We start from the raw sequence: 11,613 nt of genomic DNA on the forward strand, positions 1-11,613 counted from the left end.
AAGTCGCTAAAATGGGAACAGGCAGAAGGCACAATAGAGGGAGAGACCGCCAGCCCTGTTTCCTGCTACCTTTCTGGCAGTCTCTCCTCTATCATGCCTTCTGCCTGCCTGTTGTGGTATCCCCATTTTGCAACCTGTAAAAGCAAGAAGGTTTTCTGGGGGGAGGGGGGGATCCTACTTACTATAGGGTTCCTTCTCATCCTTGATTTCTGGTATGGGGGGGGAAAGAGTGTATCCCCCATGGATACCTGGGCCTGCTTGTATATAGATTATATTCAGTAACAGAATAACTGAAAGCAGTGGTTCCCAAACTGGTGGGCCACAACCCACCGGCCTGGAAAGCAGCTGTGTTTGCTCCTTTAGGGTGGGGAAGGAGGAAGGTAGCTACTTGATCCCATGAATCGCACCATTGCCAGGGCTGGAAGGGGGTGTTTGAAACATCTTCTCCAACACCAGCCTCCAGATGGTTTGGAGAGCCCCACAGACGCCTCTGCAGGCTTCCCCAAGGCTCCCAAAAAGGTTAAAAATAGCTATTGGAAACCACTTCCAGTTCAGTGATCGAAAACCAGAAGTGGTTTCTGATGGTTATATTTAGCTTTTGGGAGCCTTGGGAGGCCTGGGGAGGCATCCACAGGGCTCCCCAGCCCCACCTCCCTGGAGGCTGGCATTGGTAGAGGTAAGTATCAACCATACCCTTTCATCCCCAGCAGCAGCGCAATCCTGGGGTCGCATCACTGTCTTGGCTCCTTTCCCACAACCACTTAGGTGGTTCCCAACTCCTTTGTAGGATTTTGGGAATCACTGGCTTAAAGCTTCGAAAAAACAACAACAACAAAACAACCACTGCTCGTTTTGACTGTAACTCCAGCATTTGACCCTCGCCCAGGTCCTAAGGAAGGTAAATTTGGCCATCTCATTTCAGTTCCAGTGGAATACCTGTTCACATCAGGAGAAAAAAAGGTGCCTACCATCTGTCATCCTTGGCAGTTCCTACCTAAGAGTGGTCCAGAACTGCATTGCCATGGAAACTACATTAACGGCTCCTACTTCTGGCTTTGAAGGTGATTTCTGCAGTGGTGGCACTTGAGTAATTTGAACACAGCAGTATATGGGCAAGTTCACATGTGACCAAAGCTGGCTGATAAGGTTACAATATGAGTATATTTTTCGTCATCATCAGTGCACTCTGCATAAAAGATGTACATCAAGGCCAGGCCAAGTTGCATCCGGGCTAGCTCTGAGGTAGGACATCCTTGATGAATGAGTGACCACCCCAGAGCCCAAGCAACCATCCGCTGGCTGTCGTTGAGAGGGTGAATAGCAAGGCCAGCAGGCTGGTGGAGACAGCGGAAAGACTGCCCATTGGTCTGCTACATCCCACCAGCTCACTGCCTGTTCAATGCCTCCCCCCTCTATTGCCCCCCATATTGGACACTCCATCAGCACCAATGCTGGGGATAGGATTAGGTAATAACATGTCTTTGCCCCTTATGTATAACTTTATCTTTCTTCTCATATATTGAGCCTCATTTGCAGTGTCTTTTCCCCATTTACCCAATTTGGAGAGATTCTTTTGGAGGTCTTCACAGGCCACCTGTAACTCTCTTGTAAGGTTTGGGGTCATTTACAAATGGAACCATGCTACCTGTCTCCATAGCTTTGTTCTCTTGGGTTCTGTTGAACATAAGAACATAAGAACAGCCCCAGTGGATCAGGCCATAGGCCCACCTAGTCCAGCTTCCTGTATCTCACAGCGGCCCACCAAATGCCCCAGGGAGCACACCAGATAACAAGACCTGCAAGGCTTCCTGGGAATTGTAGTTAAGAACATAAGAACAGCCCCACTGGATCAGGCCATAGGCCCATCTAGTCCAGCTTCCTGTATCTCACAGCGGCCCACCAAATGCCCCAGGGAGCACACCAGATAACAAGAGACCTCATCCTGGTGCCCTCCCTTGCATCTGGCCTTCTGACATAACCCATTTCTAAAATCAGGAGGTTGCGCATACACATCATGGCTTGTACCCCGTAATGGATTTTTCCTCCAGAAACTTGTCCAATCCCCTTTTAAAGGCGTCCAGGCCAGATGCCATCACCACATCCTGTGGCAAGGAGTTCCACAGACCACAGACCTTGTTGCTTGGTCGTGCTAGCAGGACAGAGCTTTGAGAGACTGACTTTTACAGAGAGAGAACTTACACTGATTTTCAAGCACAATCAGGCTTATAACACAATCACAGATAATTGCTGAGAACTGTCAGATTCCTCCAGACTGCTCTTTCTTCTGGAATACAATGGGGGGTGAGAGCCAGGTATCGACAGCTCAGCCCTTAGGGCCTACCACAGCCATCTATTACTGAATATGTGAGAACAAACTAAGTCATATCAAAGTAGTACAAACTAGATTCCTTCTCGTCACTCAATTATTTACTTATAACTTCCTGGAAAAGCACAGGGCAGAAAAATGGAGATTAGTGGAATGAGTACAGCTTAATTGAGGATTGTCTCTGGTTAGTGGTGCATCTTGGACTGTTCAGACTCCTACAGCGATTATGTCAGCTTGACCAATCACACAACATAAGAACATAAGAACAGCCCCACTGGATCAGGCCATAGGCCCATCTAGTCCAGCTTCCTGTAGCTCACAGCGGCCCACCAAATGCCCCAGGGAGCACACTAGATAACAAGAGACCTCATCCTAGTGCCCTCCCTTGCCTCTGGCCTTCTGACATAGCCCATTTCTAAAATCAGGAGGTTGCACATACACATCATGGCTTGTACCCCGTAATGGATTTTTCCTCCAGAAACTTGTCCAATCCCCTTTTAAAGGCGTCCAGGCCAGTCGCCATCACCACATCCTGTGGCAAAGAGTTCCACAGACCAACCACACGCTGAATAAAGAAATATTTTCTTTTGTCTGTTCTCACTCTCCCAACACTCAATTTTAGTGGATGTCCCCTGGTTCTGGTGTTATGTGAGAGTGTAAAGAGCATCTCTCTATCCACTCTGTCCACCCCCTGCATAATTTTGTATGTCTCAATCATGTCCCCCCTCAGGCGTCTCTTTTCTAGGCTGAAGAGGCCCAAACGCCGTAGCCTTTCCTCATAAGGAAGGTGCCCCAGCCCCGTAATCATCTTAGTCGCTCTCTTTTGCACCTTTTCCATTTCCACTATGTCTTTTTTGAGATGCGGCGACCAGAACTGGACACAATACTCCAGTTGTGGCCTTACCATCGATTTGTACAACAGCATTATAATATTAGCCGTTTTGTTCTCAATACCCTTCCTAATGATCCCAAGCATAGAATTGGCCTTCTTCACTGCCGCCGCACATTGGGTCGACACTTTCATCGACCTGTCCACCACCACCCCAAGATCTCTCCTGATCTGCCACAGACAGTTCAGAAACCATTAGCCAATATGTGAAGTTTTGATTTTTTTTGCCCCAATGTGCATGACTTTACACTTACTGACATTGAAGCGCATCTGCCATTTTGCTGCCCATTCTGCCAGTCTGGAGAGATCCTTCTGGAGCTCCTCACAATCACTTCTGCTCTTCACCACTTGGAAAACCTCCCCCAGCTCTCTCGCAGCCCAGTCCTATCCCCCGCACCGCTGCTGGGTTCAGCGGCACCAAAATGGCTACTGCTGCATCCAGAGGCACCACCAGACCTCCTGGAGGTCTCCTCAGGGAAAGCCCGAAGCACCACAATGGGGCTTTTCAAACTACACTGGCTATTTTGCCTGCACAGACTTGAGAGCCTCCATGTTGGGCTTTGCAGTCCAACATAGAGGACAGGATATGGCAGAGCAGGGCTCTGCCAGTCCCACCCCTACCCTCACCCCCAAGGCCCTCACCAACCCCTGGAGCACTTACTGTGCTCCAGGCTCCAGGCAGCTTCTGTTCGGTGCTAGGCCAGCACTGACCTGAATCCTCTCTTACAGCATGTGTCTTATAGCATGTTTGCAACACCTAGCACTGGAGCTGGAGCTCAGCACCAGTGCTGGCCCACAATAGGATCAGGACCTCACATGGCTGGTCTCATCCTATCCTCTACTCCTTTTTTTTTAATTTTTTTATTTTTTTTTTATTATTTTTTATTTTTTTGCAAAAATGGCCAGATGCAAAATGGACCTGCTTAGCCTTGTGGAAAGCACGACACTGGAGATTTGGGTGACAGACCGCATGGCAGGGCTTCCAAGAGTATTCAGGCTGATGGGCGTGATATATACACATTGACATTACATAAATCAGCGGTGCTCAAAGTGCTGACCACCTGGAATTTATTCCCCGGTGCGACTGGCACTTTGAGTTTCGGAGCACGGCAGGGCTTCATGTCTCCCATCTGGGACAACGTGACGCTTCAGCCAGTCATGTCTATAGTGCAGTGCCTCAGTGGGCGTTGCGTCCAGATTCCAGCGAGACGTGGCTGGCTGGAGCGTCGTGTCGTCCTGATCGGGAGACATGAAGCCCTGCTGTGCTCCAGAATGAGAAGCGCTGGTAACAGGAGGAAAGGATTTGACCAGCCCTGCCATAAACGATGCCAGTTGCCATTCTACTTGAAATTAAAGTCCAAGTGTGTCCAGAGTCCAATCTTTTGGTGAAAAGCTATTTAATCCACAAAGCCACAGACGAACAAGTTTTTCAACACAAATTTAAAGTTGTTCAGCTCCTCTGTACAAAGTTGTACACTCCCAACTTTCAAGAAGAGAAACTTCTGACGTGTGTGTGTGTGTGTGTGTGTGTGTGTGTGTGTGTGTGTGTGTGTGTGATAAGAACTTAAGAACAGCCTGGCTGGATCAGGCCAAAGGCTCATCTAATCCAACTTCCTGTATCTCACAGTGGTCCACTCAAGGAGTACACAAGGCAACATCCTGGTGCCACTCCCTTGCGTCTGGCATTCGGAGGCGGCCTACTTCTAAAACCAGCAGGTTGCCCTGTACCCATCACGGCTTGTAACCTGTGATTGACTTTTTCTCCATAAAATTGTCCAGTCCCCTATTAAAGGTATCTAGGCCAGATGCAATAACTACATCTTGTGGCAAGGAGTTCCACAGACTAATTACGCGCTGAGTAAAGAAATGTTTTCTTTTGTCTATTCTAACTCTCCTCAGTTTTAGTGGATGTCCCCTGGTTCTGGTGTTGTGTGAGAAGGCAAAGAATATTTACCTGTCCATCTTCCTGCATAGTTTTGTACATCTCAATCGTGCGCACCCCCCTCCCAGGGAGGGGATTACAGCGCGGCATACCTTTGTCAATATTCAGTGTTGCTGAAAATGTTTGCAGCTAATAACTACAACCAGATCCCCTACGAGTAAACATTTTTTAAAAATAAAACATATAGTTGTGACTGAGTTTCCTAACCCAGTACATACACTGAGAGCTGTAATCGTGGGTGGGTGGGAGGGAGGGTGTGGAATCATGTGAGAATGAAGTCCCTGTTTTTTCATCTGTGAAGTGTTGAGGGACATGCCTTTTTCTCTGAAAGACAGATTTATAGTCCAGTTTAGACATGTGAACAGCTAAAAAGAGATGCTATTGAAAGTCCAGTAATTAGCAGCTTATGGAATCAGCCATGTAGACAGTGCTGTGACTTTAACTTTCTAATTAGCTTTACAGGATCAGTTAAAAGCCAACAAACAGCCCTTCTTATGGCTAAATAATTATTCTAAAAAAGCTCCTTTTCTCCTGATACATCTGAGAAAAAACATATGGTTATTAGTCAGGGAGTAAAGTTCAGCCGAGTGCTACATGCATAAAAGGCTATAGATGTTCTTGTCAGTATATGTTCTCTGGCTGTAATTCTCCAAAGTGGGATTTAACAAGGGGGGGGGGGAAAGAAGCCCCCTGAACTATTTGGTTACTGTACAAGAAAGCTTTTCTTATTGTTGGCCTTTAAAAAGAAAATGATGCGTCAGACTAAATTATCTGTTCTATAGCATGCTTGTTATCTGCTTTGAGAGCCTAGAAGCACAATTTTGCCTTCAATGTTTGGGAGCTAGACAGGGATAGGATAGCAATGAACATCCCAAACTCATTCAGGGCATCCCACAGCAGGTTTCATGATCTGCTCCCATTCGTCCCTTTTCTGTGGCGCAAAAGCCATGCTGCTGTCTTGTGCTTCAGAGCCACTGGTACAAATGGCCCAGAGGCCCTGGGCATGTGTCAGTGACTCCCAGATTCCCGGCCTTAACAGGTAAGATGGCAGTGGTGTAGTTCGGGCTGATTTGGGGAAGGATTGGGGCAGGGACCTGGCCAAACCAGGGACAGTTCAGGGGCAGGAGGGGGAGGATCTTGGTGACAGCATGCATGCCAAGATCCTACCCTCCCCCCTTTTCTTGACTGGACATGCTCCCTGAATTTCCTTGGACTTATGACAACCAAATAGTAGGCATAGGTCCAAGGAGATCCACTGGCAAGCCAAGTGGCTGACAGAGATATCTTCAGAATTCTGAGAACCTGCTGATCCCCCACAAGCCTGCACAAACAAATCATTTTTACTTACCTCTCATGGGCTGTCTGGTTACCCCCCACCACCACCACTGCATTCAGCATACATCCCATCAGTGCCCTTGCATTGTGCAGGCTGGTGGTGGATTGGGTTGCCCATCTCCTTGGATCAGCAGGTCATCAGCAGATCCCGATATGTTGGCATTGGGGATCTACTCTACCATATACCCCTCAAGTTGTTTGGAATCCTGGTGATACTCTGGTGGAAGAGGGACCAACATTTGGTGGTGTTGGGGAGGAGCTGTAATGGAAATGCGCAAGATCCCTCTAGGAGATAGGGTGTGGTGTCAACAGCGGCCCCTTGCTCTGGCAGGCAAGCATAGGGTTAACTCCAGGGCTCTAACTAGCAGGGATATGCTGCACAGCTGCAGCCACTAGAGGCAACCAGGTCATTAAGGGATAAAAGCAGCACATGAAGATAGGATAATTTGGTGGGTGTAGAAGGAAGGAGCTTGGAGGAGAGAGAACTGAACTGGTGGATTAATGGACTGAGGAACTAATGGAATTAATGTAGAAGGAAGGAGCTTGGAGGAGAGAGAACTAAACTGATAGATTAATGAACTGAGGAACTAATGGACTGGTTGATGGATCTGCTGACTGATCAATGGACTAACCAACTAATGGAAAGATGGGCAAATGAACTTCTGAGGATTGCTGGAACGTAGACTGCTGGAGACACTGGAGATTGCTATGTGGTTTCTACTCCCAAGACCTGCGGAGCACCAAGTTGTTGCTGTAGTGGCTGGAGAAGCGGCTGACAGGAGATGAGAGGACCTCTGTAAGTTGAACAGGTGAGCTACCTGGTGGTGGGGTCCTGCAGTGCAGAACTAGGGCCATTGTTGGGGAACAAAGGCAAGCTGATTAGATTCAAGTGGGTACAGGTTCTCTAGGCGAAGCTTGGACTGGAAATTTGCAAAACAGGAGCAAGACTTGGTTGAAACCCAGTGTGCCTGAGGATGTCTGTAACTTGCCACCTTCCCTGCCAGCTGCCTGGTTATGGGGTTTGGGTGCTCATGGGGGGGCAGCAATTATAAGCAAATCTAGAATTTTGGGAGGAGCGGACATGGACGATATAACTCTCTCCCAAGCATCATTCACTTTGCTTGTCATTCCCAGTCCAGGGGTTGCTCGCCCATGTGTCTTTTTTATTTTGAATGTAACAGGTATGTCATGTGGAAATAAACATATGTATAGATTGTTGTAGCTAAGCTCATGCACTCCAGAACTGGGAAATTGTTACTGCTGGATTGTGCCAACATGAATATGGAACCTAACAGTCCATAAGAAGATATCTTTGGGTGGCAAAAGAGGAGCATATGAATCTACCTTATACTGATTCAGACCATTGGTTTCTCTAGCTTGTAACGGTATACACTGATTGGTGGAGGCTGTCTAGGGTTTCGGTCAGGGGTCTTTTCCACCCCTACGTGGATATGCCAGCCTAGGACTTTCTGTGTGTAATGCACGTGCTTTGCCACTGGTCGATAGCTGTATTCCCTGCAGTACAAAACACGCTTCTTGTCCCTGAAGCACTCTCTAGAACAGGGGAAGGGGCGGACCGAGAGGGGTGAGAGAGGGAAAAGCGGCCGAGGTATTGGGAGAGCCCAGTTATCATGTGGGATGCCCTTACAGCAGTGCCACGTCTGCTGAGGTGTCACTATGCAAACCACCTCCCAGTTGCCAAGCGGTGAAGCGATGGCTGTGGGAGAAGTGGTGATGCTGAAAGAGTGGCCCATGTGTTAATTGGGCTCTCCTATATCTTGAAAGTATGGTCAAGATTTGCACATTTTCTCTTCTGGCATTTGAAGCTAATGAGTTTCTGTGAGAACATAGTACTTATTTCTGGCCATCATCGGCATAATGACATCAATTCCTACTTACTGATGTCACTTCCGGTCATCAGCAGGCACCATGAATGCTGGCGATTTGGACCACTTTAAGAAATGAGTTTGACACCCCTGCTCTAGAATAATGAGGAAAGGCTACGGCATTTGGGCCTCTTCAGCCTCGAAAAGAGACACCTGAGGGGGGACAGGATGGGGGGACAGGATGTGGTGATGGCATCTGGCCTGGATGCCCTTAAAAGGGGATTGAGCCAATTTCTGGAGGAAAAATCCATTATGGGTTACAAGCTATGATGTGTATGTGCAACCTCCTGATTTTAGAAATGGGCTATGCCAGATGCAAGGGAGGGCACCAGGATGCAGGTCTCTTGCTGTCTTGTGTGCTCCCTGAGCCATTTGGTGGGCTGCTGTGAGATACAGGAAGCTGGACTAGATGGGCCTATGGCCTGATCCAGTGGGGCTGTTCTTATGTTCTTAGTGGTGTGCTCCCCAACACGCATGTACAAGCAAGCTATCCTTGGATGCAAGGTGCATTAATGTAGCCTCCTAGTGCTATTCTTGACTTTTCTCCAACAAGCAACCCAATCCTACGCAACTGCACCAGTATAACTATGTCAATGTGGCACCTGCTGAATCCTGTAGGGAATTTCTGGCCTCTGGAGGTTCCCTTGGAGTAAGGGAACATTTTTTCTAATAGTGCAAGACACAAATAGGATTGGGCCATTAATTTCAAAAGCAGTGTGCCATGTGACAATGGAAGAAATTGCAATTAATATCAGCCATGAAGCTTCCTGGGCGACCGTAAGCCAGTCACTCTGTCTCAGCCTCGCCTACCTCACAGGGTTGTTGTGAAGATACAAGGAGGGAAAGAACCATGCACAACACCCTGAGCTCCTTGGAGCAAGGATGGTATAAAAATCTGAAACAATAAACAAATATTAAGAAAAGCATGCCTCAAGGTCCTTGAGGCTCACAGGCCAAGTTTCAATGTTCTTTGGAGCTTGCTTAATGTTTCCAGAAGAATATTGGGATTGCTTAAACAAATTTTAAAGGTCTATCTCAGTGTGAAAGATATATATCATGCATTACTTTCAGAGCAATCTGAAGGGGGAGAAAAGCAAAGAGGGAGGAATTCAAACAAAACTGCAAAACATTTATGAAACTAAGGGCACAATCCTAACTAGGTCTACTCAGAAGTAAGTCCTATTTTACTCTCAGGAAAGTGTGGTTAGGCTTGCAGCCTAAATTTAGGTAATATGAAATGCAGAACATTAAAAAAGATAATTTGACGCAGGCGATCAGGACACCTACAAAGTTAGCAGCCCAGTTTAATTGGCATTGTACCACACTCCAGTGAGGCAGTCAATGGCTCGAGCTGGTGTGTGAGTGGAACCCTTATTTGCATTTCATTATTTGCATTTCATAGATGATTAAAATAGATTTCACTGCATTTGTCTGCAGCCTGGTGAGGGAGGCCGCATCTGCCACTTTTGCTGTGCCCTGGGTTCCCAAGAACTAATGGAGTGTATCTAGAGGCTGCTCCGAGGGCTTTTACTGCAGAAAATCTTCCTTCCACCGTCTGTTACGTGCCTGGTTCGTCCTTAGCTCAGGAGAATTCATTTTAGAAAGAACCTTTTTTTAAAAGGTAGACCAAGATGTGGTGGACTTAATACAGTGAGCCTGTCTGCATCAGTTTATGTGAGAATCCCAGGGGCTTCGAGATGCTTCCAGGTGTGATTTTTTTTTTTTTAAATAAAGCGAGAGGAGCAGTAAATTTAAGTCATTAATTTGTGTTAATTCATGGCAAACAGCACCACAATGCCAAACCTTGCTGCATGGAAAACCGGCACTGGCTGAACAATAAGTCCAAATGGATTCTCTGTCCTATTGCCCTGGCTGTATGTACTGTAACAAAATTATGGATTCAAAAAACAAAGCAAAGCAAAACTGTGATATTTCTTAGAAATATCGACTTGAAGGGATTTGCTTTGAAAGAAACTTTCCAAGAGTCTGCAATAGAGTGAAAATCCTGGAGTAGAGTAGATGTCGGAAATCTTTTCATAAGTGCCTCGTAAAATTCTAGCTTTCTCCATACGTGGCTGTACTTTGCAAAATAATAAAATGCTTTAGGGGATGTTATCGCAACATTTGCAGGGCTCATTGTAAGCCTGCAGGCTGAACTTAGCCATCCTTCACTCCCATGCTGTGAGACAGAGCTGGGCCGATAGTACCTTCAGGAGCTTTGCAATGGGATGAGGATGGAAGGGTGGGGGTTGGGGGCTGGTGAGTCGCACTGGCTAATTGGCACTAGACTGTAAGGTGTGCTGGGGAGGGGTGACAGTGGAGGAAGCAGACCAGAAATGAAGGAGGGGGTAAAGGACTTGAATGGAGCTTCAACAAGGGGGAAACAGACTGACAACCCAATGGGGGAAGAACTCTCTGGTCGGGCTGAAGAGACTGGGACCTAGACCCTCCCGCCAGACTAGCAATAATCAACCACTGTGCTGTGGCACACTGATGCACCACAAATGGTCTGTAGGTGTGCCACAGGAGTTTGGAAGAGGGTCTTTTATTAGTAGTGCTATTGGGGGATGAAAGCCCCTGCTGTCAGTGCAGTGTGTCTTGTCAATTGTACAAAAACTGATGATGTGCTTTGACAATTTTAGCATCTTGTCAGTGTGTCCTAGAATTGGAAAAAAAAGGTTGAAAATCACTGCACTATACCCTGGTGCAGAGCTGGCAAAGCAGGTGGGCTGGGTTCCCTGCTACCCACCCAGGCAGTTTAAGTTCTGCTGGAGGCAAAGGAGTGCCTTGACATACGGTTTGGACAGGGAGGGTGCAAGCAAAGAACTCTCAGCTTAGGTAACTGATGGCCCAGTTCTGTTACCCTGCACATGCCCAATCTCATCTGATCTCGGAAGCTAAGCAGGGTCAGGCCTGGTTAGTACTTGGATGGGAGACCGCCTGGGAATACTGGGTGCTGCAGGCTTATACCATAGTCTTTCGGGACTGAAGGTTGCCAACCAGTTCTATGCTGGGCTTATGGCAGTGGATCTTGCAGTCTGCTACTGTAAGTCCTGGGCTGGTGGCACAATAACTAATCCTCTGTTTGATAGGTAGCAGCTGCTAGTGCAAATGGCCAGAGGTCGCGCATGAGTGACAGCATGCCTGAACCTTTGGCATTCTCTGCTGCCAGTAAGTTGATGGTAGGGCTGTTTGGGGAAGATCATGGGCAACTTGGGGCAGGGAGTGGGCTGGG

At 47.5% G+C, this 11,613-nt stretch overlaps 1 pseudogene; it reads left to right on the forward strand.

The window, feature by feature from the left end:
• Positions 1-11,226: 11,226 nt before the first annotated feature.
• On the forward strand, positions 11,227-11,343 carry LOC136656521 (5S ribosomal RNA; annotated as a pseudogene).
• Positions 11,344-11,613: the final 270 nt, after the last annotated feature.

Source organism: Tiliqua scincoides, chromosome 6 (genome assembly GCF_035046505.1).
Source record: "Tiliqua scincoides isolate rTilSci1 chromosome 6, rTilSci1.hap2, whole genome shotgun sequence".
Taxonomy (NCBI): domain Eukaryota; kingdom Metazoa; phylum Chordata; class Lepidosauria; order Squamata; family Scincidae; genus Tiliqua; species Tiliqua scincoides.